The 23,171-nt window shown below is 38.0% G+C and overlaps 1 protein-coding gene across 5 annotated transcripts in view; it reads left to right on the top strand.

Moving 5' to 3' along the window:
• Positions 1-667: 667 nt before the first annotated feature.
• The window catches only part of LOC134219459 (homeotic protein antennapedia), a 223,547-nt gene continuing 201,043 nt past the window's right edge, over positions 668-23,171 (top strand). For 4 of the 5 annotated variants that reach the window (XM_062698217.1, XM_062698211.1, XM_062698234.1 and 1 more), the window contains exon 1: positions 669-1,509. The gene's annotated coding sequence lies outside the window, so the exon portion shown is untranslated. Of the gene's footprint in view, positions 1,510-23,171 lie in introns of all 5 variants that reach the window. The other variant, XM_062698239.1, reaches the window with a different exon arrangement.

The following is a 23,171-nucleotide window of genomic DNA, read 5'->3' as shown; positions in this document are numbered from 1 at the left end:
CAAGAGAGCCCGCAGCAAATAGTGAGTGAGTAAATACTGGCACCGTCTCGTATTTCAGCTTTGGTTTATTTCCAAGCCTGAATTATGATACGACTGCCGTTCGCTCAGCCGTTCTGCAATGCAATATTTTACTCAAAAGTTGGAGAGTTTTACCACCGCACGTTCCGAATGGTCTGCACAGACAGAGAGTCACCCACTAACACCAAACGACGCAGAGCAGGAATCGGCCATAAAGGTGACCGAGATTCTCATAATAAATTTAAAATTCGATGAGAAGGAAAATATACTTTACGACCGATGCACACACACGTCCAAGTGGCAGGGCAATGTAGGATCTCTTCTCGCTCTGCCGCAGTTCGGCAAGAGTTACATTTATCTCTTTTTATCATAATTGATTGTTATTCTTGTTTCACGCGGTCGTCACTGGGATAGTTTATGTGTGCGAGCCTCTTGCCGATCGGGTTGGCGGCCATGGACGGAGGAGGGCTGGTTGCTGGCCGGCTCTTGTCTGGGCGGAGGGAGGGGATCAAAGCGGGGTAGCGCCCGTGTGTCCAATCTCATCGTCGTATTTTATTGCTACAGGGATTCTCCCGCTTCACATGTGAGCTCTCGGCTGTTCGCACACAATTCACCAGAGTGAACAGCAGAGAAATCGTATTTTATGGTTTTAGTTTGATAGAAATCGTAAAGAAATAAACATCAATTAGAAAAGCATAAAAGAAACACAATAAAAGTACACAGTTGATAGGCTGTCGCATTTGGATTTTCTGCTCTTCGCCGCATTGTCGATTGTTGCGTTTTGCTCCGCGGAAGACAAAACCAAAAACGAAGACGACACAATCATAACAAATCGTAAAATTTTATAGTTATTGTAATTTACGAGGTGTTTATGGCGCCGGGTTCAAACGTCTCGAAACGCTACTGACCGACCGACGTCGGGTTAATTGTTTGTAGACCGGCCACGTGAAACTTTGCTCACCGACAGTTTTAATTGCGGGCGACGGAAGTTGCCCGCTAATCAGATCACGGAAATTGGTGCAAAACTTACCAACAACTGATTGACCTTTTTCCTTGGGGAGAAGAATAAAGTGAAAACTAGTGATACGGTGGTATTACGCTCCTGTCTCCAGAGAAGATAGTGTTCCTGCAAAAAGCCAAAAGTTATCTAAGTAGAAGAAAAAATTGCTACAACGCTGTATGTGTTTGTTAAAAGCATCTAAAATAGTGCAATTCAATGTGAAAATCCGTTTTCCTTCAAGTCCCATCCAAACGTGCTAATAAAAATGTGTATATAATATTAATTAAATCTCACATCGTGCAAATATTAAGAGAAATAAAACATCCCAGCGGCAATTTGATATACGTGCAAAGTACTGAAATTGGAAGAAAATAGTGAATTAGTGGAAACCGTGATAAAACGAAGAAGAAAAAAATCCAGATACTGGTGACAGACGTAAGAGATTCTTGTGAATGATAATCACTTCACTGGCAGTCAAACATTTTCCGGAGGTAAGTCAAAAATGATAACAAAGACTGTAATGTTGACATGACAAAACGAAAAATAAATTACAGTAAACCATTTGGAAAATCCTTGAAAGCATGAGCAATGTATGAAACTAAATCCATGCTTCTTATATGATATCAATAATAACTATTGCCACGTATTTTTGTTATAAAGTTCTACACTATTATATACTCGTATATTTGCGACATTAGGAATTTCGTTGATTTTAATTTAAGTCTGTACATCGCCCCAAAAATTTAAATATTATACATCTGATAAACATATAAATGTTAGGATTACGTTATTTCTTCGTAATTACAAATCGACCCGATTGATCGTTATACTTCATACATATAACAAAAACTCTTTTTGGTATTTCTTCAACAATCCTTGCCAACCAAACCCATTCTCTTCCGCAAGAAACGCCATTGAAATGGATTACTATTATTTATTCATGTGATTTTTTATGTTGTATAAGTTCATCACACCCATTGAAATGCATAATGTATAAAACAGTGATTTTTTTGATACACCGTTTTAAACTAGTATTTTATAGGTAACATGTCGAATTGAATTAAAGAAAAATCAATAGCGATAAGTGCCTAAGCAGTTAATAAGTTTTTTGTTCACATTATTTCGACGATTCATTAAATAAATTAATAAATTGTGGAGTAAACAAATATTCTTTTCATTTCATCTTGATGTACGAGAAAGGCAAAGACTTCTGAAAACCAATCTTCTTCTTCTTCTTCTTCTTATTGGCATTACATTCCCACACTGGAACAGAGCCGCCTCGCAGCTTAGTGTTCATTAAGCACTTCCACAGTTATTAACTGCGAGGTTTCTAAGCCAAGTTACCATTTTTGCATTCGTATATCATGAGGCAGAGCCTAAAATATTCATCTTCATGAAGCAACTTCGGTCCATCGCATGAATGTTCAAAACATAGAATGACATAGTCAGACGACTACTCCACGAACTCATTCATTCGACTGTCACTGAATGTGTTTACTATGTGCAGAAAAAAACATAATTATCATTGTTTATGTTGATGTTTACCGCTGAAAGTGCCTCGCGGATGAAAATCGGATTCAGTCCTGTGTGATAAATCACTTAACTCATTTGAAACGTGCTCAGATTTCAGATAATTTATCAATTTGTAGAATGTGCATAAATATTCAATGACTAATATTCAACTGAATATTGACTGTCCAGAGCCGACTATGAATGTGTCGGAAGTGAACTGACAAATGAAGAAAAATGGACTTCACTAAAAATTTTCGATTATTTTACACTCTGCATGAGGCTAACACGATGATACTTTTATGCCCAGGGAAGTCGAGACAATTTCCAATCCGAAAATTGCCTAGACCGGCACCGGGAATCGAACCCAGCCACCCTCAGCATGGTCTTGCTTTGTAGCCGCGCGTCTTACCGCACGGCTAAGGAGGGCCCCAATCTATTTTTACTGATTTACTGATTTTTCAAAAACTATATTACCGAAAATTACGATAGTTAGGATTTTGTTTACCTACTATTTAGAGAAGTATTTGTTGTTCAGAGTTCGAAGGAGATGTACGACTGTTAATTGATATGACGTGGATATAATGTAATGGAATTCTCCTCCCCTAATAGCAACAAGAGCCAAAACCGAGCATGAGAAAATAACTCAATAATACCTAATTCTATGATTTATACCTTATTCTGTTATAAACTTGCCTTGCATAAGAGGTAAAATACCAAAGGAGTAATTCTAAAAATGAATATGCAAGGTACTTCAGGCATAACACACTCTGTTATTGTTATTTCAATACCAAACGCGTAAAAAATGATTACTCGTTTGGTATTAAAATACGTAAGCATGATATGCCTGAAGTATTTTGCATATTATTTTCTGGAAGGCAAGATAAGGAGAAGGCAAGTTTATACAAACTTCTGATTTCGAGGTCGTCGCTCCTGTTCGGGAATACTGCCATCAAATGGTCCATTTTTGGACATATGACAGTAAGCAAATCTCGCAAACACTAAAATTGATATTTCTTACTTTTTGCCTTTCTCGTATACTAAGTATACGTAAAAATTATATGTTCGCTCCAAAAACAAGAAGACCCATAATATTATATAAGATCCGGAGACCCATAGTGTTATATACCGATCGAATCAGTTCAACAAATTTAGATGATGTCTGTATGTGTGTATGTGTGTGCGCGCACACTAAAATATTGGCCAAATTCTCACTCATTTTTTCGCATTTATCCTTAATCGATTTACTCGCAACAAATTTTATTAGACGCAGAATCATGTCTCATTGTTTCTATTGAAAATTGGCCAGACAGGACAATGGGATCAGAAGTAATGGCCAAAATACATTTTTTAAACAAAACCACGTAAAAAAATTTCACTCATTTTTTACTTTTTTTTTCAACCGATTTACTTGCAACAAGTTGCATTCGACGCAGAATTCTATCCATTGTTTCCTATTGAAAATTGGATCGGAGTATAGGATCAGAAGTTATGGCTAAAATATATTCTTTTATACAAAAACCGCGTTAAAACATCTCACACACTCACCGATTTACTCGCAACAAGTTGCGTTCGACGCAGTATTCTGTCCTAATATTTTCTGTTGAAAATTGGCCAGATCGCTCTATGGGACTTGAAGTTATAGCCAAAATACAACTTTTATGCAAAAACCGCTTAAAAAGTCTCACTCCTTTTTTTGTATCCTTTTCTTATCCTCACCAACTAGCCGATTTAATTACCAAAATACTTAGTTTTATGGGGGATTAATCTTTTATTTATTTATTGCTGGTTTTGGTAAAATGTTACTTATTGCCAAAATTTTTGCCTTCTCGCACACCAGGGCGTACCGAAAGGCTATATGTTTACTCCAAACTCGAACTTTTGATAGAAGGCCCACAAGGCCGAATTTCATGTGACAATTGACTCAGTTCGACGAATTAAGCTGATGTCTGTCTGTGTGTTTGTGCATGTAAGTATGTATGTGCGCAAAAAAAAACTCACTCACATTTGTGGAACTTTTTCTTATCTTATTTGCTTGCAACAAGTTGCATTTGACTGTGTATTCTGTCCCATTGAATTCTATTGAAAATTGATCAAGTCGGACTATGTGATCAAAAGTTATGGACAAAATGTGGATAAATCATTTTGTTGGCGCTTATACTACCCAAGTTGCGTTCCACGTGAAATTCCCTAATGAGTTGAAACGAATGTATAAACTAGGACCTACCTATCAGTGGTATTTATTTAACACTTTTCTTATATGACTTTTAGCCCTTTTAAACGAACGCATTATAACCGCCAGGTGTATTGGTTTTTTTATACATTCAACCATTTATTTATTTCTGTTTTCTAAATGGCAGAAATGAACGACAAAAATTAAATGTCGTCCTGAGTCTTCCAGTTTTTTATTGGTATGCAAATGCCCCGCAATAGGGCCTACTCGAAAGTTGCGGCATAAGTATGAGTGTGGCATAAGTATAAGTGGGCGCTTTGTTTTTTTTAAAGGAAATATATAAATAGTAGGAATTTGTTCAAGTATTCCAAATTGATTATCAATTTTATAAACTGCTAGTTAATTATCTAGTCGCGCAGTGTTTTGGTGGGGAAATTCAAACGTTGTTCTTTCCATGATTATTTTATTTGGATGTTACCATACTGGTTCTTCTTCTTCTTCTTCTTTTTGTTATTACATCCCCACACTGGGACAGAGCCACCTCGCAGCTTAGTGTTCATTAAGCACTTCCACAATTATTAACTACGAGTTTTCTAAGCCAGGTTACCATTTTTGCATTCGTATACCATGAGTAGGGTAGCTCAAATTAGTATGGGAAAACTGTTTTTCAATTTGTTTGATGGGCCTCCTATTCAGTTTTATTTGATGCCCTGATGCTCTGGACAAAATTTCAGCCAAATCGGTCAACGTTTGGGCGGTGCTAAACTCGTTGGAAGTTTATATGCAAAAATGTATGCAGAAACATCCAAAAACAGTGAATTGCAGTTGGACGGCACAAATTGCGATGAAGAACTATGATACTCATTCAGATCTTGAAGAATTTAATACAGAATGTTATGCAGAAAACCGCGATAAGATTAGAGTTTGCCCGGCTAAGTTATTAGCATTTCTCTGAAGTGGGGTTTGAGCAAATTTTGTTCCTTCTACCTTTGAAAAGAAATAAATTCACCCCTACAGCACTCCAGTAAAATGCAATATCGTTGCCTAATAAATTCTAATCTTCTCGCGGTTTTCGGCATAACATTCTGCATTTAATTATACAAGAACTGAATGAGTAGCATGGTTCTCGATCGTAAATTGTGCCGTCCAACTGAAAATTCCTGTTTTTGGATGTTTCTGCATAAATTTTTCCATATAAACTTTCAACGAGTTTAGCACCGCCCAAACGTTGACCGATTTGGCTGAAATTTTGTCCAAAGCATCAGTCCAGGCCCATAAAAAAAAATTGAAAACAGTGATTTTTGAGCCACCCTAACCATGAGGCTAGCACGATGATACTTTTATGCCCAGGGAAGTCGAGACAATTTCCAATCCGAAAATTGTCTAGACCGGCACCGGGAATCGAACCCAGCCACTCTCAGCACGGTCTTGCTTTGTAGCCGCACGTCTTACCGCACGGCTAAGGAGGGCCCCCATATTGAAGAATTTAATTTGTAACTTTTCAAAAATAGTAAACAATGTGGAGTAGTTTGGTCTATCAGTTTAATAGTTCTATATGAAGTTTAGCTACATATAATCTGTGAATTAGAGAGAAAATGTAATAATTAATTAGTGGTGAAACTGATAACCGTGGAGGTTTCTAGTATTTCTTAGGAATAATTGTACCCCGAAGAGGCTATTTAGATTCCATGGTGATTCCAGGAAGTATTTTTTCATAAAAAGATGTTCAGAGATGCCTGAACGGTTAAAAAAACGGGAAGTACTTAACGCAGAATTTTTGAGATTATCAAAAAATTTCTAAAAGAATCCGCAGTCGAAAATCTATACAATTTTCTATTCAATAGCCTGTAATTTTAATCCAACTCAAGGTTTTTTACTATTTTTCATTTCATATACATTGTATAAGAGTATATAATTGAATAATGATTTGTAAGTTTGCACATAATTAATTATATTTAAATAATGTACAAACGTTGTCAACATATTGGGCAAAGATCTGAAACTCTGATCAAGGTCAAGATCAAGAAACTCTGATCGAGGTTCAAGAGAAGACAATGTGAGCCACCCACCGCGAGTTTGCATCGGTGGTGACAAAATCGAGGTGGTAGAAGAATTTGTGTACTTGGGCTTACTGGTGACTGCCGAAAATGATACCAGCAGAGAATTTCGGAAACGCATAGTGGCTGAAAATAGTACGTACTTTGGACTCCGCAAGACGCTCCGATCGAATAGAGTTCGCCGCCGTACCAAACTGACAATCTACAAAACGCTCATTAGACCGGTAGTCCTCTACGGACACGAGACCTGGACGATGCTCGTGGAGGATCAACGCGCACTCGGAGTTTTCGAACGGAAAGTGCTACGTACCATCTATGGTGTGGTGCAGATGGCGAACGGTACGTGGAAGAGGCGAATGAAATACGAGTTGCATGAGCTGCTGGGAGAACCATCCATCGTTCACACCGTGAAAATCGGACGACTGCGGTGGGCCGGGCGCGTAGCCAGAATGTCGGATAGTAACCCGGTGAAAACGGTTCTCGACAACGATCCGACGGGAACAAGAAGGCGAGGTGCACAGCGGGCAAGGTGGATCGATCTGGTGGAAGATGACTTGCGGACCCTCCGTAGACTGCGTGGTTGGCGACGTGTAGCCATAGACCGAGCCGAATGGAGAAGACTCTTATATACCGCACAGGCACCTCCGGCCTTAGTCTGAATAAATAAATAAATAATTTATAAAATCTGTAGAAACTAAAAATAAGCCCTAATGAAGTATTGGAAATTCTAAAGGAAGCTTAAGTCAATTTGATATCTTTAGTTTTGATATGCTGAAACAGGTTTATGAAAAGATGGGAATTCCAAAGAAATTGGTGTATAAAAGAAGTGGCCCGTCGTACTCTCATTTTTCTCCTGTTGGGCAACAGAAAAAATCTTAAGTTCATATTTTGACAGCTTCCTAAATCCAAGTTTATTGAAAGTTATAGCTTCAGGTTAAATAATTGCCATTGCATGGAGGTTACTGAAAGGGTATATTCAAACTACGAAGATTCATATAAGTCCAGAATCCAGAAGCTGTATGAATAATCCTTGAGATTCGTGGGGATTTCTGCAGGTTTGTAAAGAATCGTAATGATCGTTTGCTAATTGGGGCGTTTTGATAACCTTCAATGTTGTTTACTTCTCTGCATTGAGTGAAGGAAAGTTTCACGCACCAATAGTAAAAATGAAACGTCAACGCGTTGCCTCAGCTGAATAAAGCCCAATTAGCGGGTGTTCACTGTACTTCTTAGAAGGTAATATTCGATATTGCGTTATTTCACGCGAACCTCCACAAAGAACCGTGGCTCCGTGAAGTGTTATACACGCCTGAGCCTATCAAATAAACGAACTTGGTATTTCACGCGAGCCCCTATTTTAAAAGTAAAAATCACATTCTCCATTGCCTTATTCCTGGCAAGCGCCTACCTCAAAAGAATGAATCTTATTTAATATTGCCTTATTCCAGGAAAATGCCTACTTTTTAAGAACTAATTAAATCCACAATATCGCTATTTCAAGAAAACGCCCACTTTTAAAAAGAGAATTATATCTAATTTAGCCAATTTCAGGACAAAAGACTGTTTTCAGAGGAAGAGTCACATTTGCCATTGTCTTCTATTCTTCTTCCTCTTCAATTACTCTACATTCCAACTGGAACTTGGCCTGCTTTGCAACTTTTTTTTCAGAAAAATATATTAAGCTCGTTTAGTGGAATGTATTAAACCGTCTAAGACGAATTAAGTACTGTCCATTTAATTCCACCAGTTAATTTTCGTTATCTTTGCAGATACGTATTTCGACCACAACTGTGTGGTCGTCTTCAGTGTCTGGTACTTGACTCGACTTGGCCCCCCTGAGCCCATTGTCACCCCCGATGGCGGTACTTAAAAAGGTGAATCCAGATAATACATCCCTTAAAATGAGTACAATACCCTATCCCAAGACCATCGTGAAGATGCGGAGGTGCTCTCGGTCTCTAGTAGCGATGAGAGTAGAACTAACAATCCTTCCTTCTTTATATGACCGTAAGGACGCCGTTATTGACTGAAAATACGTGAGCTTCCGAAACGTGTAAGTACATTGAGAATGGACAGCTAATGCCAAGCCCCATATACATGGTTGCCTGTACAATTTCGCAAGTTCTAGTCAATTATGCTCAAAAGCAACACGATGTACCCGTTTAAGAGCTGAAAGTAAAATTTTGTTTAAATATCTGATGTTGAAGCTAACAACAGTGCCGCTTTTCAGAATGGCATTGGAGTTTCTCAATCATAATTTTGAAGTACTAATCCACTAACACAAAATGAAAGCCAGAAAGTTCTTCTTGAAAGGAAAAATACGAATGCTTTTAATCAATTTGATTTAATTTGGATTTTATCTGATTATTCACGAAGCAATTTGTTTTCTTGAATTTTTTTGCAACGATCTTCGACGACTCCTTGTTTTTATATTTTCTTTGAAAGATCTTTACATTTTTTCATAACATATCGAAATCTAGAGATCGTCGTTGATCCATCATGTACGAAGCATGGTGAGCAATCATGCGTCTCCATGTCTACGTGTTTCCTAAATTGTAGATGGTAGCGAATTAATGATTTTTTCATTTTCAAGAAATTGTAGTTTAAAAACAGCTCGATCATCATCTCTAGATTTTAGATATGTTATGTAAAATTAAAGATCATTAATTTATATAATTTGCAGTGAAAATGAAGACAAACAAATTGTATCGCTATTAGTATTCATATCAATCCAAATTAAACGTTGGAAACGATTCTTTGAACTCTGTGTCAGTATCTTCTTCTTCTTCTTCTCCTTCTTCTATGGCTCTACATTCCAACTGGAACTTGACCTGCTTTTTAACTTAGTGTTCTTACAGTTATTGATTGAGAGCTTTGCAATGCCCAATATTTAGCTTATTGTATGAAGGTATCATATCACCCTCTCGTTCTTCTTCTTCTTATTGAAATTACATCCCCACACTGGGACAGAGCCGCCTCGCACCTTAGTGTTCATTGAGCACTTCCATAGTTGTCAACTGCGAGGTTTCTAAGCCAAGTTACCATTTTTGCATTAGAATATCATGAGGCTAGCACGATGATACTTTTATGCCCAGGGAAGTCGAGACAATTTCCAATCCGAAAATTGCCTAGACCGGCACCGGGAATTGAACTCAGCCACCCTCAGCATGGTCTTGCTTTGTAGCCGCGCGACTTATCGCACGGCTAAGGAGGGCCCCACACACCCTCTCGTTATCATGGATAATAGTTCTAGACAAATCACTATCTCTTAGGCATTCTCCATCAGCCGAGATCTGTCCTGACTATTTTTTGCCAATGCTAAGGAAAGGGCAAAATAGCCAATTGAACACTCACTTAAGAAAGATACAGAAAACTCTACGATCTCTCAATGGTGTTGCGGGAGCAGCAAGTAAATCTGATGGCTAAGAGCCAGAAAGTTAATATTTTCTTTTGATTTCCATTTTTTTTGCATTAAGTGAAGAATTAAACCACACCAAAAAGTTCTCTCTAATAAAATTAACAACAAGGCCAATTTAGCAGTCATAAAAATTGCGTTTTTAGCAACGCGATTGTGAATTTCTGAAAATTTTACGTTTTTGACAGTGAAAAAAATCTTTTGTTGCCGCATGTCCCCGCTGCGTTACATATACCACATTTTAGAGTTAGAGTTAGTTTTCAAAGTTCGAGCTATTTGAAAACCCTGATTAATTCACCTAGCGGTGTTGGTGCCGCTTAATCAATAATTCGTTTTTGGAGTGTTAATATGGCCTTTTGGTACAACTTTGCTAAAATGTCTAATTTGAGGTAATTTTATATAAGAAAAATCAAATTGAATAGGTACTATTAGGTGGATACGTCCTAGTATTAATATTTATTCATATTCAATACTTTAATCCTCGTCAAATGCAATTTGTTGCGAGCAAATCGGATGAGTATAAGTGCCAAAAACGTGTTTTTCCTACACACTTAATAAAACTCTAGTATTTTGAACACAATTTTCTAACGCATTCATCGATCTTTTCCAGAAGAAACACTGGTCAGATATCCAGTTGAGTCTACTTTGCACTGAGCGTATATGTTCAGGCAATTTTCTTGCACATATGTACACTCTAAAAACAAATCTGACAATTATTGTATAAAATCTTGGCATATACAATTCTGTAAGCTTTTTATAGAGATATTGTATAGAAATAATAAAAATCAACAATTGTATTAAAATCTTGTATACGCTTAGTTATTATACAGTTTCTGTAAGGTTCTTATGCAGAGCTGTATCAAAATCTGCTATCCGCTGGTTGGGTGTACATACAAGCACTTACTAATACAAATACACATCAATATGCAGTGTACACATACATACACACAGACAGACATTTTTTTTTGGGTATCCAGCTGGAGCTACATGGTAGCTTAAATTGTCAAGACTGGACCCGAACAGAAGTTTTGCCTCTACTAGGACCAATACTTAGAAGAACTAGTCTATGTTGACCGCTTGAACACTATTTGTTTGAGTATTGTAGAAGCTAGTAGAATCTCAAAATTTCTGTTTTTGTGTAGATTTCCCTTTTCCCTTCAGTCTATTTACCGTCAGCCTGTCAATAATTAACCAAACAAATAATGCAAGCTCTGAAGATACAAAGATACAGATGTTTTCCGATGAGTAAAATGTTATATTTGTAGAGGATTTAAATATAAAATTGTGCTTAGCGTTTCTTGGAGCCGACATTCAATATCTAATAGCAGTCTATGTTGACAACGGGTGATACTATTGCCACCTCCAAGTAACACTTAAATTGGGGATATTATTCTGATAGTGTTTATACAAGTTATGTTATAATGAATCGAAATATTAATCTATGAGGTTCTTTTATTTTGATGAAGTTAAAGAAGTAATTTGGCCAGCCGTTTAACTCGCTGCTTTTACTGGCATTTCACCAGTAGCTAATTGAAGGTGTTTCGCGTCACAATTTATAAATCGGTATACAGTCATGCAAGCAGGAGACCTGCCAATTCCGATTTTGTTTTAAAGCTCAAACTTTATACAGTAGGAGAAGGTGGGAAGATTTGATTCCTTGGGAGACTTGACCCCTTGGGAGACTTAATTCTCCGCTGTTTTACCGAGAACTATACTGCCGTGAATCGCATATTTGTCCCATATGAATAGGAAACCCAGCAAAGATGGGACAGATATGCGATTCACGGCAGTATAGCAGTATTGTTAGAGCGTACTTTTATTATAGATCCTCTAGACAAATGATCGTTATGTGGCGAATTATTTTTTGATTGACAACCTTATTTACTCTATTATTTACTGTGTTTGTCCCTCCTAAAGATGTTTTTTAGTGACTACCAAAATTTGAACAACTTCCCCTAATATTGACAAAATGCTATCATTTTTTCACAGCACAAGCCTACAATATGCTAAATGATCTTCCCTGATAAAAATGCCAACATTCCACCACAATTTCAGGATAATTGAATTTTGATTTTGTTGTCACAATATGAGGAGACTTGATTCTGAGACTTGAGAAGTTTGGCAAACAAATTCAAGAAAATATAAATTTGTTCTCCAGCGGCTATTTTTTTTTGTAGATTTGACAGATGTGATGAAGGGTTTGCTCTAAAAAAAATATTTATTGAGTAGATGTTATAGAGAGAGAATCAAGTCTCCCCAATTTTTGAAGATTGCATGCGCTATCGAATTCCATAACAAAAATCGTTCATGAATACGTACAGCAAGTTGGGAAATCTGCGTATTTTGGAAAAAAATATTTAAATAGTTCAGAGAGCATAGTCCTGCAGTATAAGCAGGAGGTTGAGCGTTCAATCCCAGGCTCGTTGTACTGGATCTTCATAATTTTTGTTTCGTTTTCTACCCAAACGATCCGTACTGTTGTTTTTTTTGCACTGAAAATTCCAATAACTTCCGTGGCACCTATGATAAATCGTGCATCTTTCTTAAATAGGTATTCAGCTAATCCAGTGAACTTAATTTTCACTGATTCTCACGTGAAGGGAATGCTCCTTCACGCAGATTTTTGCCTAGAAATCATTTTTCAGAAAAGAAAACAGGTCTTATGAGTGATAACCATGTTTCGCTCACTTCCAGTGGCGTAAAAATTTGATTTTCTCGGAAGACTACTCATAGTTTTGAGTACTGTTTTTGACTGATATTTAATAAAATTTCCGTGGGATTAAAAGGAAGGCCAATACAATTTTACTGAGTAGATAAAAGTTAGCGTGTACGATTTTCATTTCTCTTCTGAGTTCGTTCTAAGGCAAAAGAATGGTGAGTGAAAGATGATTCTCATTCTCGACCCAAAAACATTTAATTTCGTTTCATCGAACTTGCAACTGAAACTGAAAGTCACTATTTGGTCACTTTTTTTTGCAACTGAAAGTCACTATTTGGTCCTTTTTTTCGTCAGTTTTGGTCACTAAAGTCACTTTTTTGAGCTGCATCGGTCGCTTCCAGCCCTGCTATCTGTTAAAAAAATTATCGAGATTGAAGCCATTATTAGATTGTTTGTATACCATAGTTACCATAGTTGTATACCATAGTATACCACATAACAAAATAAGAGAGGCGCCACGCTCCTAGTTTTGAAAAAACTTCTACTCAGTGAATCCTATTTATGTCAATTTCCTATTAATGTCGATAAAGTTGATTACATTTTCTCTATATATACCTATCTAGCTAGATTTAAGCGTAGCTACGACTCATCATCATCAGGGAACACATCAGGAAAGTATTGCAAAAAAGGAGGAGATCTCACTTCATTATTACTGAGGAAAGAGGCCCACCTCACTGCATTACTATTCCAAGCTCCAAGACACGATGTCCGTTGGTTCACATGCACACCGTGAAATCAGTGCGTCAATGCCAAATTGTGACGCGGCATTGAACAAAAATAGTCAACATGTGATACCACCACGACAGGATATGTCTTTGGTTGCCATATCAGTGCTAATGGCGTAAGCCCACCCATCGCGGCAAGATCACATATCCGAGGGGAGGGTCATACATACACACAGACAGACATTATCTCAATAATACGACAGTTAGTCTTCCAGGCCGTCTATCAATAATTTGGTTCGGAAGTGATCCCTTCGATGTCTCCCTAAGACAAACCAATTTGATTCAAAATATCTAACATTTACCCCAAAAATTAAATTTTAGCTTTTCTGAAGTTAAAATTATTCCTAAACATTCAAATTACAGATTTGCACAATATTCGCATATCTGAACATTATATTCTTCAAATGTTCAAAAATATCATGAATAAAAAAGAACGAAAATAAATATTTCCCCTGCATTTATTTTCTGGTATGCAGAGTCCCAACCTCCGCTAGAATAACCCGAATGTTACTTTAAACCATTGTGTTCCCTCTATCTATATGGCATCCAGATAAGACAATCAGTAAAAACTGCGTTGACATTAGTTTTGGCCAAATTTCGATTTTTTCATACTATTGTGAAATATATCAATTAAAAATTCTCAAGCATGAGAATATGACATTCCATACACTTTTGATGGAGCTTTTGTAAATATTGTTCTGAAAAGTGTCCATCATTAGATGATGTCGTTCCTTTACAGTGTTCATTACCTTTACAAAGGATTTATTTCAACAGTTTGTATTCAAATTACAAAGCATCGAAATTATCGCATCAAAACAACAAAAACTATTCTTTCGATAAATTTTTGCACTTGCATTGCAATTCAACATTGCATGTTCTCCACATCCGAAACTACTGTAATTATCCACAAGGACATTGTCCCGCCGACTTCGGTCCGAAGCATCTAGGCTCTCTTGCATGTTCTTACCTTGTGCAAGCTAATGCAACATCGGGCAATAAAGCAATTTATGGTGACAATAAAAGTGCAAAATTTTTGAGCGGCAGCAAATCTGTCGTGTCATTCTCGCATGCCTCCACCAGTGCCATCTCTAAGTTTCCTCTCGGGTCGTGCATTGTCTTGTGGGCCACCGTGGCTTCGTACGGTTTCTGGTAAATTAAATAATAAAACAGATTCCAGAGAATCTGCTTCCCATGTCTCTAAAAAAGTCAACCTCGAAGCGGAAAAAATACAGGCGGAATAGATTTTATTTTCTTTTTTCGCCTCTTGGTTTTTGAGCAAAGGCAACAAAACGCAGCATTGTCCAAGGGCATCTGCGAAGAAGAATGTAGAAAGATTTGAACAGGTTTTGGATATTCAGTTCGGTAGGCTATACCTGGGCAGGGTAAGAAAATGCCGTGTAAGCCGGAGGAGCTACTCCGAAACTAAAACAGACCCGAGTGGAGAATAATTTTAGCTCAGAACACGAACTTCGAGGTCATCGCGACGGTGTTGCTGCTGCCCGCCTAGCGCTGAGGTGCGTCTTGTTTCCTTTCAAAATTTCTGACTAAAACATTTTTTATTCGTCCATGTTCTTGCTTCTCTCCGTTCCTCTTCTGGTGTGGTTCTTTGGGCTTCGAATTTTGGATTGTGTTATTTTCCAGTTCCAGCTCGTTCTCATCTGTTCCGAGGCCCCGCGAGGTTGTCTAAATTCGCAATAAATCATACAGTATGTTATTATGCATGCAAGTTCTTCTCTTTCACCGTAATCCCGTACAACAGGGCAAGTCTCGCCAAGTGGAAAGATTGAGCAAAGTAAGAAATTTAAAGGATATACTCTTATAACACCAAAATTAATAAAATATAATAATAATGATAATAATAATGTTACTCGGAAGATTTATGTTCGAGATTACAAATGTGTAGTGCAATTTGCTGAAGAAAAAATGAGCCGAAAAAAACGAGCCGGGTCCAGCGAAAAATTGAAACGAGACTCACACATGAAGGATGACAGGAACGGGTTGTAACACTTTTTGCCGTCTTCCCTCTACACGAAACAAACTTGCCAAGGAACCTGTTTTTGTTCTTTGTCGTTGCTCTTGATGATTACGATGTTAGTTTTCCGTATTAATCGTGCACTTCAAGTGGTGTTCAATATCCGGATGATCGAGGTTTCTTTCTGGTTTGTTTTTTTCCTCTCTTTACAATTGTGAGACGCATGCCGCACAGGAAACCACACGGCGTAATTATTATTTCATCCACGATATGTGGCGTTTGGGATTGCGCGATGGAGTGGTAATCGACAAACCATTCGCTTGTTCCTGGTCATTAGAATGCCACTCTGCTTTCACGACGGTATGTTAAAGTTTCAAACCATATGAGCGTGTTTCGCTATCAAAGTAAAAAAGCCGAATCAAACACGTATTTTTAAATTAAATTATGTGTGATTATGAAATATAATTTGTATTATGTTAATTTAATTATGCTGTACACGGCTTTGGCATTATTATTATTATTATTGTTGGTACCACTACATACAGCACCACAAATCACTTACCTTCATTCATGGTTACGCTTTTTGACATGACTACAACTACAAGCAAGGGTGCTTGTTTTGCCTCGCGTACAATCAGCAGCCACGTACGAACCGCTGTTCAAATGTGCGCCACCTACCACTACACGCTTCGTTATTGGATGGGGGACTGACGGTGCGACTCCAACCAGATATCATGGCAATGTCCTAGCGGTTGAATCGATATATGGGGAAGAAGTAATCCAACCAACAGTGACACAACGATTCAGTTAGTTTCGAGACAGCTCCAATCGATATGCCAGCACATTAAGGCAGGGTAACATAATTTATGCAACAGACTAGCTGGACATAAGCTGGTCGTCTTTCCTTCCTTCCGGAAGGTGTGATGTGTTATCATTTGAATCCATCCTGGAAAATGACCATCGTGGTGTTGCGTGATGTAATCCCATATGAATGGTAAGGGAAATTACATGCAAAGCAAACTAGTTTGTTTGGTGACCACATGAGTACTACGATGAATAACTAAATCACTGAAAATAGGTGTAATAGAGAAGAAAAAAATTCAACATTTTGAATCATCTGCAGTCTGCACGATTGTTTAAGTTCGGATTTCAATGAGACCTGTCAGGCTTTATTCGTGACTTCGTGGACTTATTGCGGACCTTCTGGCAACATAAGATTCACTGATGAAAATCGCCGGATGTCGGATGCTTTGCATTGAGTTGTTCCAAGAAATTGTATACCACTCAAACCATTCCTTCCACTACCATATGGAACAAATAAGTTTTAATTTTTTTGAAACATATATTCGTGATTATAAATGGAAAACAAGTAATTGAATTTTCTTAAGCCAAAAACATGTTATTAAAAACTCTAAGTCAAAATATAACTTATGCCGCTGCTCGTAGCGGCAATCCCGATCATTACTCTATCAATCCAGTTTGAAATAAAATATGTGACACTCAGTTTAAGTTGTACAAAAGTACAAAAGACCCTTGGTTGATAATAGCATATATTTTAATGATAACAGTCTATCTGCATTAAATAAGGTATTAAGTTTACTAATTTATTATAATTTTACAATGTTCAAAAATACTTTGTCAGGTGCACAAATATTTGTGCTGTATGAATTTCGGGCCCACGCGGTATACTTACTTACCACGCAAGATGCGTGGAGGCGCGTGGTATATCATAAGTCAGAGTCGTAAGAGCAATTTTCGTAATTGTAGCAAATTTCAATATTTCATACCTTCCTGTGATACTGGTGATACTTTATTCACCTAGCCTACATAAAGTTTGCTTAGCTTTGTTGTTGAGGCGCTCTCATGTTGAATATCACTGATACATGGTTGCCAGTCTGAATTGAAAACAAGCATAAAAACCCAGATTAATCCACCTAGCGTTGGTGGTGCCTTTCTCGCATTTAGTGAAGACACCAACCTTATATGGGGTTTATATGGTCCGATGTACCATTTTCTTCATAACTTTTAAACGCAATGACCGATCGTTTTAAAATTCAATAGTGATCAACAAGGCTTTGTCTCCTGTCGAATGAAACTTGTTGCGAGAAAATCGGTCAAGGATTACTATATGAAAAGTTGGCTAATGTTTTTATAGCTTTTGTGTGCACAAACACACACATACATACATACGGACAGACAGATATTTGCTTAACTCGTCGAGCTGAGTCGATTGGTATATAATACTATGGGTCTCAGAGGCTTCTATAAAAAGTTCGTTTTCGGAGTGAAATGATAGCCTTTGTTGTACGAGAAAGGCAAAAAGCATCGAAGAATAGAAAAATCTGAGATCCTGAAAAAGCAGATGATATCAAATGTTGAAAATTAGCGAATGCGGCAGACTCGAAATTCCAACCTTTTGCTAATGAATGGTCTATCGTAGGGTTGTTAACTTAGAACCTTGGATAATCCGAGGAAGACCCGTTTGCACTAGGCATGGGACCTGCAGCCCAGCTTGTGGTGCTCGGGATGTCCAAAAGTATTTTGTTTACACCTGATTATGCGGTGTTTAACTTAAAGTTATGATTTAAAAACACCCGAATAAAGAATTAAAAAATCACCTGAAGATACAGTCCCCATCTTTCAGGAAACAGAAGAGGACTGCATTGGTGGAATCATCGATAAGGGTGTTTCTAATGCTGTTTGACTGTTGGTTGTTCCATAGTTCTGACCTCAGACATCGCAAAAGGTCCGAAACCAATTGTGACTGAAGCTTTAGGCGAAGCGATTTTGCCCAACCCAAAGCCTCGATACAATTTGGTGCTCCTTGAGACAAGCTAAATAATTCCATGGGCGGATTTCCCCATTGACCTTACGAAGTTCCTCTTGAATATTGGACATTCGCTGATTTCCTCAGTCTCGACTGACGACTTTCCTGATCCATTTTTTAACATCAGCCAGTAAAACAAAGGTACAGATGAGTATGGTCTAGAAACCAACTCAATCCAAATGATTGGCTGTAATATAACTTGGATCCTCGCAGTACCTTAAAATCCAGTTAAAGTCAAAACACTAGTCTACTTAAAATTGAGTCCGACGATGGTTTTAGTAAGATGGATAACGATGGAGCAAGTAAGTACAGTACGTGTTTTGGTCGTCACGAAGATGAAGAAAATATCTATTTGGTTTTCTCCGGTCGAAACTGGCGTGATCTTAAATAGTTTGCAGTAGCCATCGAGCAAGTAAGTATAGTGCGGAGCTCGTGAATGAACGTGTTACGTATCGGACGCGGATTCAGGTTTTTATTTTGTGTGGTCGTTGCTATCGGCAGAGAATCCCCCTCAGAACTTTCCCGGAATCCAAGAATTTAGTTCAGTGTTCATTACGCGATGGATCGTATTTCGATTAGCAAGCAAAATGGTCGCGTGATCCGAGACATTTTGTATTGATTTATACGGTTCGGAAAGTAAATCAATTATTACGCGTTTTTATTTTCATTTCATATAACCCCCTCTCGTTGAGACAGCTTGCAGATGATTGTGTTATATCCGTTTTGGGGCCAACAGCAGTTAATCTGCAAGGATCATTGCAAGATACTTTGGACAATTTGTCTACTTGGGCTTTAAAGCTGGTTATCGAGTTCTCCCCGGAGAAAACTGAGATGGATGTCTTTTCAAAAAAACATAAACCGGCTGAGTTCTCGCTTAAACTGATGGGTGAGACAATTGCTCATATCATGTCTTCTAAATACCTCGGGGTCTGGTGCAACTCGAAATGCACCTTCGGTAAGCACATTGCGTATCTGACACAAAAATGACAGAAACGAATCATCTTCATGCGAACAATAACCGGAACATGGTGGGGAGCGCACCCTGAAGATCTCATCACATTGTAATTCTATTGGTTCTCGAATACAGTAGCTTCTGCTTCCAGTCCGCGGCGAAAAATCACATGCTGAAGCTTCAACGGATTCAGTACCGCTGTCTTCGTATCGCGTTGGGTTGTATGAATTCGACTCATACGATGAGTTTAGAAGTACTTGCGGGAGTACTTCCTCTGACAGATTGTTTTGTGGCATTATCGCTCCGGTTCCTCCTCCGTTGTGAGGTTCTCAATCCATTGGTCGTTAACAACTTCGAGAAGCTGCTTGAACAAAACCCTCAATCTCGTTTCATGAGTATTTACCACTGGTATATGACGCTGGAGGTAAGCCCATCTTCGGTTGACACCACTCGTGTTAACTCCTTAGATTCCTACAGTTCCTCTGTATCATTTGATCTGTCCAGCAGGAGGTTCATCGAATACCAGACTTTCTTCGTGCGGAGGTAATACCTCCATTATTTGCAAGCAAATACGGGCACACCAGTCAGGAGAGAAGCCTTTTCACAGATGGGTCAAAAACAGATGACTCCACTGGCTTCGGTGGTTTTAACGTTTTTCATAGTGCCTATTTTAAGCTCAAAAAGCCTTGTTCCCTGTATACTGCTAAGCTAGCAGCTATACACTATTCACTTGAGCGAATCGCGTCCCTACCTCCTGACCACTTTTTCATCTCCACCGACAGTCTAATACATGTCCCTTGTCCACCAACTCTTGAAAGTAGCCGATGTAAGGATGTAACCATTGTCCCCTTGTCGTACTCCATCACGAATGTCTTCTTCTTGTTGCTCATCAATGTCTGTCGTTATTTCCTCTCGTATGTCTTCCTCTAGTTGTCTCCCAAGAAAATATTTGTTTGTTCCGTTACAGATGAAACATCGTTAAGCCTCTAAACTATGTAACCATTAGAATCGTAATTAATAAAGTACCTCAAATCCCTTTCCTTTCCCTTTGTATTATTGTATGCCCTAACCTAGACCAAACCGCGAGTTTTTTGGTTCCCCAAAACCAACATTATTTTTAGGAATCAAGATTAAAATTGTATTAGAAACATGATTTCGGCTCCGTAGCGCTTTACGGCAAATGAACCTCTCAAATAAACAAAAGAAAAAAACCCCTCCCTTAGATCGCATCACTCACCAAAGTAAATCCAGATAAAATATCCTATGCAACTAACACAATACCACATCCCAAGACAATCGTGGAGATGCTGAGGTGTTCTCGGTGTTGAACTAACAATCCTTTCTTTCCTTTATGACCGTAAGGACGTGGCCGGCGCCGTTATTAATTTAAAACACGTTAGTTTCTGAAATGTGTACATTGAGAATGGATAGCAAATGCCCCATTCACATGGTTTTCTGTGCAATTTCACATGTTCCAGTCAATCACGGAGTAGGAACTACGACTTGGCGAGCGTGGGGCGTATCCGAGGATGGAGAGATGCGGCCTCGAACCGTGCATTGTGGCGTCAAATTGTTGATTCAGTGTTATCTGTTTAGATGTTAACTAAATAAATGAATAAATGAATGAGGAACTACGAATTGCACGGTCATTATTAGGGCTTCCATTCCCGGAAACGATTTCCCGGGAAATCATATTTCCCGGGATTCCCGATTCTCGGGATTTATGTATCAGTTTCCCGATTTTCCCGGGAAATGAACATACTAAAATATTTTGTAATAATGTAATAAATATTTTTTAAATTTGATGATAACGGATTTTGGGGTATCAATTACATTTTTTTACAAGCATCATCTCCCGAGCAGCACAAGTCAGACAAAAATGGTTGCAGCAACTTGATTGTGACTAAATCTGGTCACATATGAATTGCAGCAACCTATGTGACGCATGTGTGCTGCTAGGGCTTACTATTTATTTCACTTTTGAAGTTTAAGAATTTAAGTTATAAATGAAAATGCCACAGAATCATACGGTGCATTCCAACACGTGTTGAAGAGAGGCGAGACAAAGAACCAGTTTGTATCTATAATTCGTTCATTCAGTAGGTTCAAACGTCGGTAAGTGTTGTGAAGTCGAATTAAAATTGAGTGTCTGTGATGAAACAGCAGAGCTACCAATGTTCGCAGATATTCAGGCAATAGCAGTGACCGCTTTGGCAGGTTTGTCCTACTATTGTCAAAAAAAATTAAGACCTTTAATCCTTTTTTATCCTTTTTGATTCAATTCCCGAACAAACTCATATTCCGAAGACTCGATTGTATTTTGAGATATTTCTGAAACATTTCATTTCAATTTTAGGTGCTGTTCGGCATTACAAGGATAGTATGATTGAAAAAAATGTTATAGTCAGGATCATTAAAGTAAAACAATCAAGCACTCGCCTGTAAGCTCTTTTTTTAATTCGAATGGCAGAATTCTCATTTAAAATATTTCATTCATCTGCTTTAAATACAAAATGTGTACAAGTGGACGTACATGAATAAAAATGGTTTATCCTTCAAAGTTGACCTGAAGATTTTATACAAAAAACAAAGTCGTCGAGTATAAGAATAGTTCAAGTTAGGAATATTTTAGCGATAATAGAAGAGAATCTCTCGAAGCCGTCGTTGTCCAAAACTGGAAAAAATGCGTATACAACCTGAAAAAGTTAAAAAAAAATATATGGAAAAGTAGCACATAGCGGAGCTCATCAGGGCACTATAGATCGTACTCTCGAGCCAGAGCAGATGCTAATACGTATGACATAGCGAACGTTTTGTAGAAGGAGTTAACGCTTTTCAAACTGAACAAAAACATTCTCAGGCTTTCAACAACTCTTTCATAATTTGAGGACAAAATAGCAAGCATCCCTGATGTCTATTATATATTTTCAAAATCATATTTTACTACAAAATTGAAAAACCGGTTTTGAATTAGCTTCTAGAGTTTTTTTTTTATTTCCCGGGATCCCGGGAAATCCTGAGAAATTATTGTTTCATTTCCCATTTCCCGGGAAGTTGATTCCCGGGAAAAATGGAAGGCCTAGTCATAATGCTCATATTCATGCTCATGCTCAAATAGGACAACTCAAAATTTAAGTAAAAGAAACTACTAAAAAATATATTTCGTGAAAGTTAAGAACGATCTACAATAATTTTCTCAGATATCAATGTTTTGATCCTAAGGAATTCATCGGTTCTGTATGGTATGGTGATCCGGATTAAGATGAAAGGTCGTTTAGCAAAAAGCCATTTGTCGAATAGCGCTAGGCCAAACAGCGTGTTAGGGTGTAAGTCCTCTAGTCATTACCCGGTATGGTTATCAGGCCGAAAACTAATTGGTCAAGTAGTTGTTTGAACGTAGAAACCATTTAGCCGATCAAGTTATATGGCCGCAAATGTCATTTAGGCGAAATGTCATTTGACTGAGAGAGAAAGACATACGCCCGAAAAATTGGTTTGGCTGAACGGGTCATATGGCCCCAAATATCATTTGGCCGAAAATGTCATTTGGCCGGAAATGTCGTTTGGTCGAATAGATCATAGACTGTTTGACCGAAACTTTGGTTTGGCAGAACGGCTTACTTACGATTAGAAATTGGAAGTGAATAGTGAGCAGTGAGACCCCGAGAACTACGATATGAGCAGTGAGAAGTGAAGTTTCTTACATTGAGAAGTGTGATATGATTATTAATAAGTGAGAAGTGTCTAAAGTAGGCGAAGCCGTGCGTAGGTACATTGCATTGGCCCTTGCCCGAAGGGGAAATT

The sequence above is a fragment of the Armigeres subalbatus genome, chromosome 1 (assembly GCF_024139115.2).
Source record: "Armigeres subalbatus isolate Guangzhou_Male chromosome 1, GZ_Asu_2, whole genome shotgun sequence".
NCBI lineage: Eukaryota > Metazoa > Arthropoda > Insecta > Diptera > Culicidae > Armigeres > Armigeres subalbatus.
This window is presented reverse-complemented; position numbering and strand designations above follow the sequence as displayed.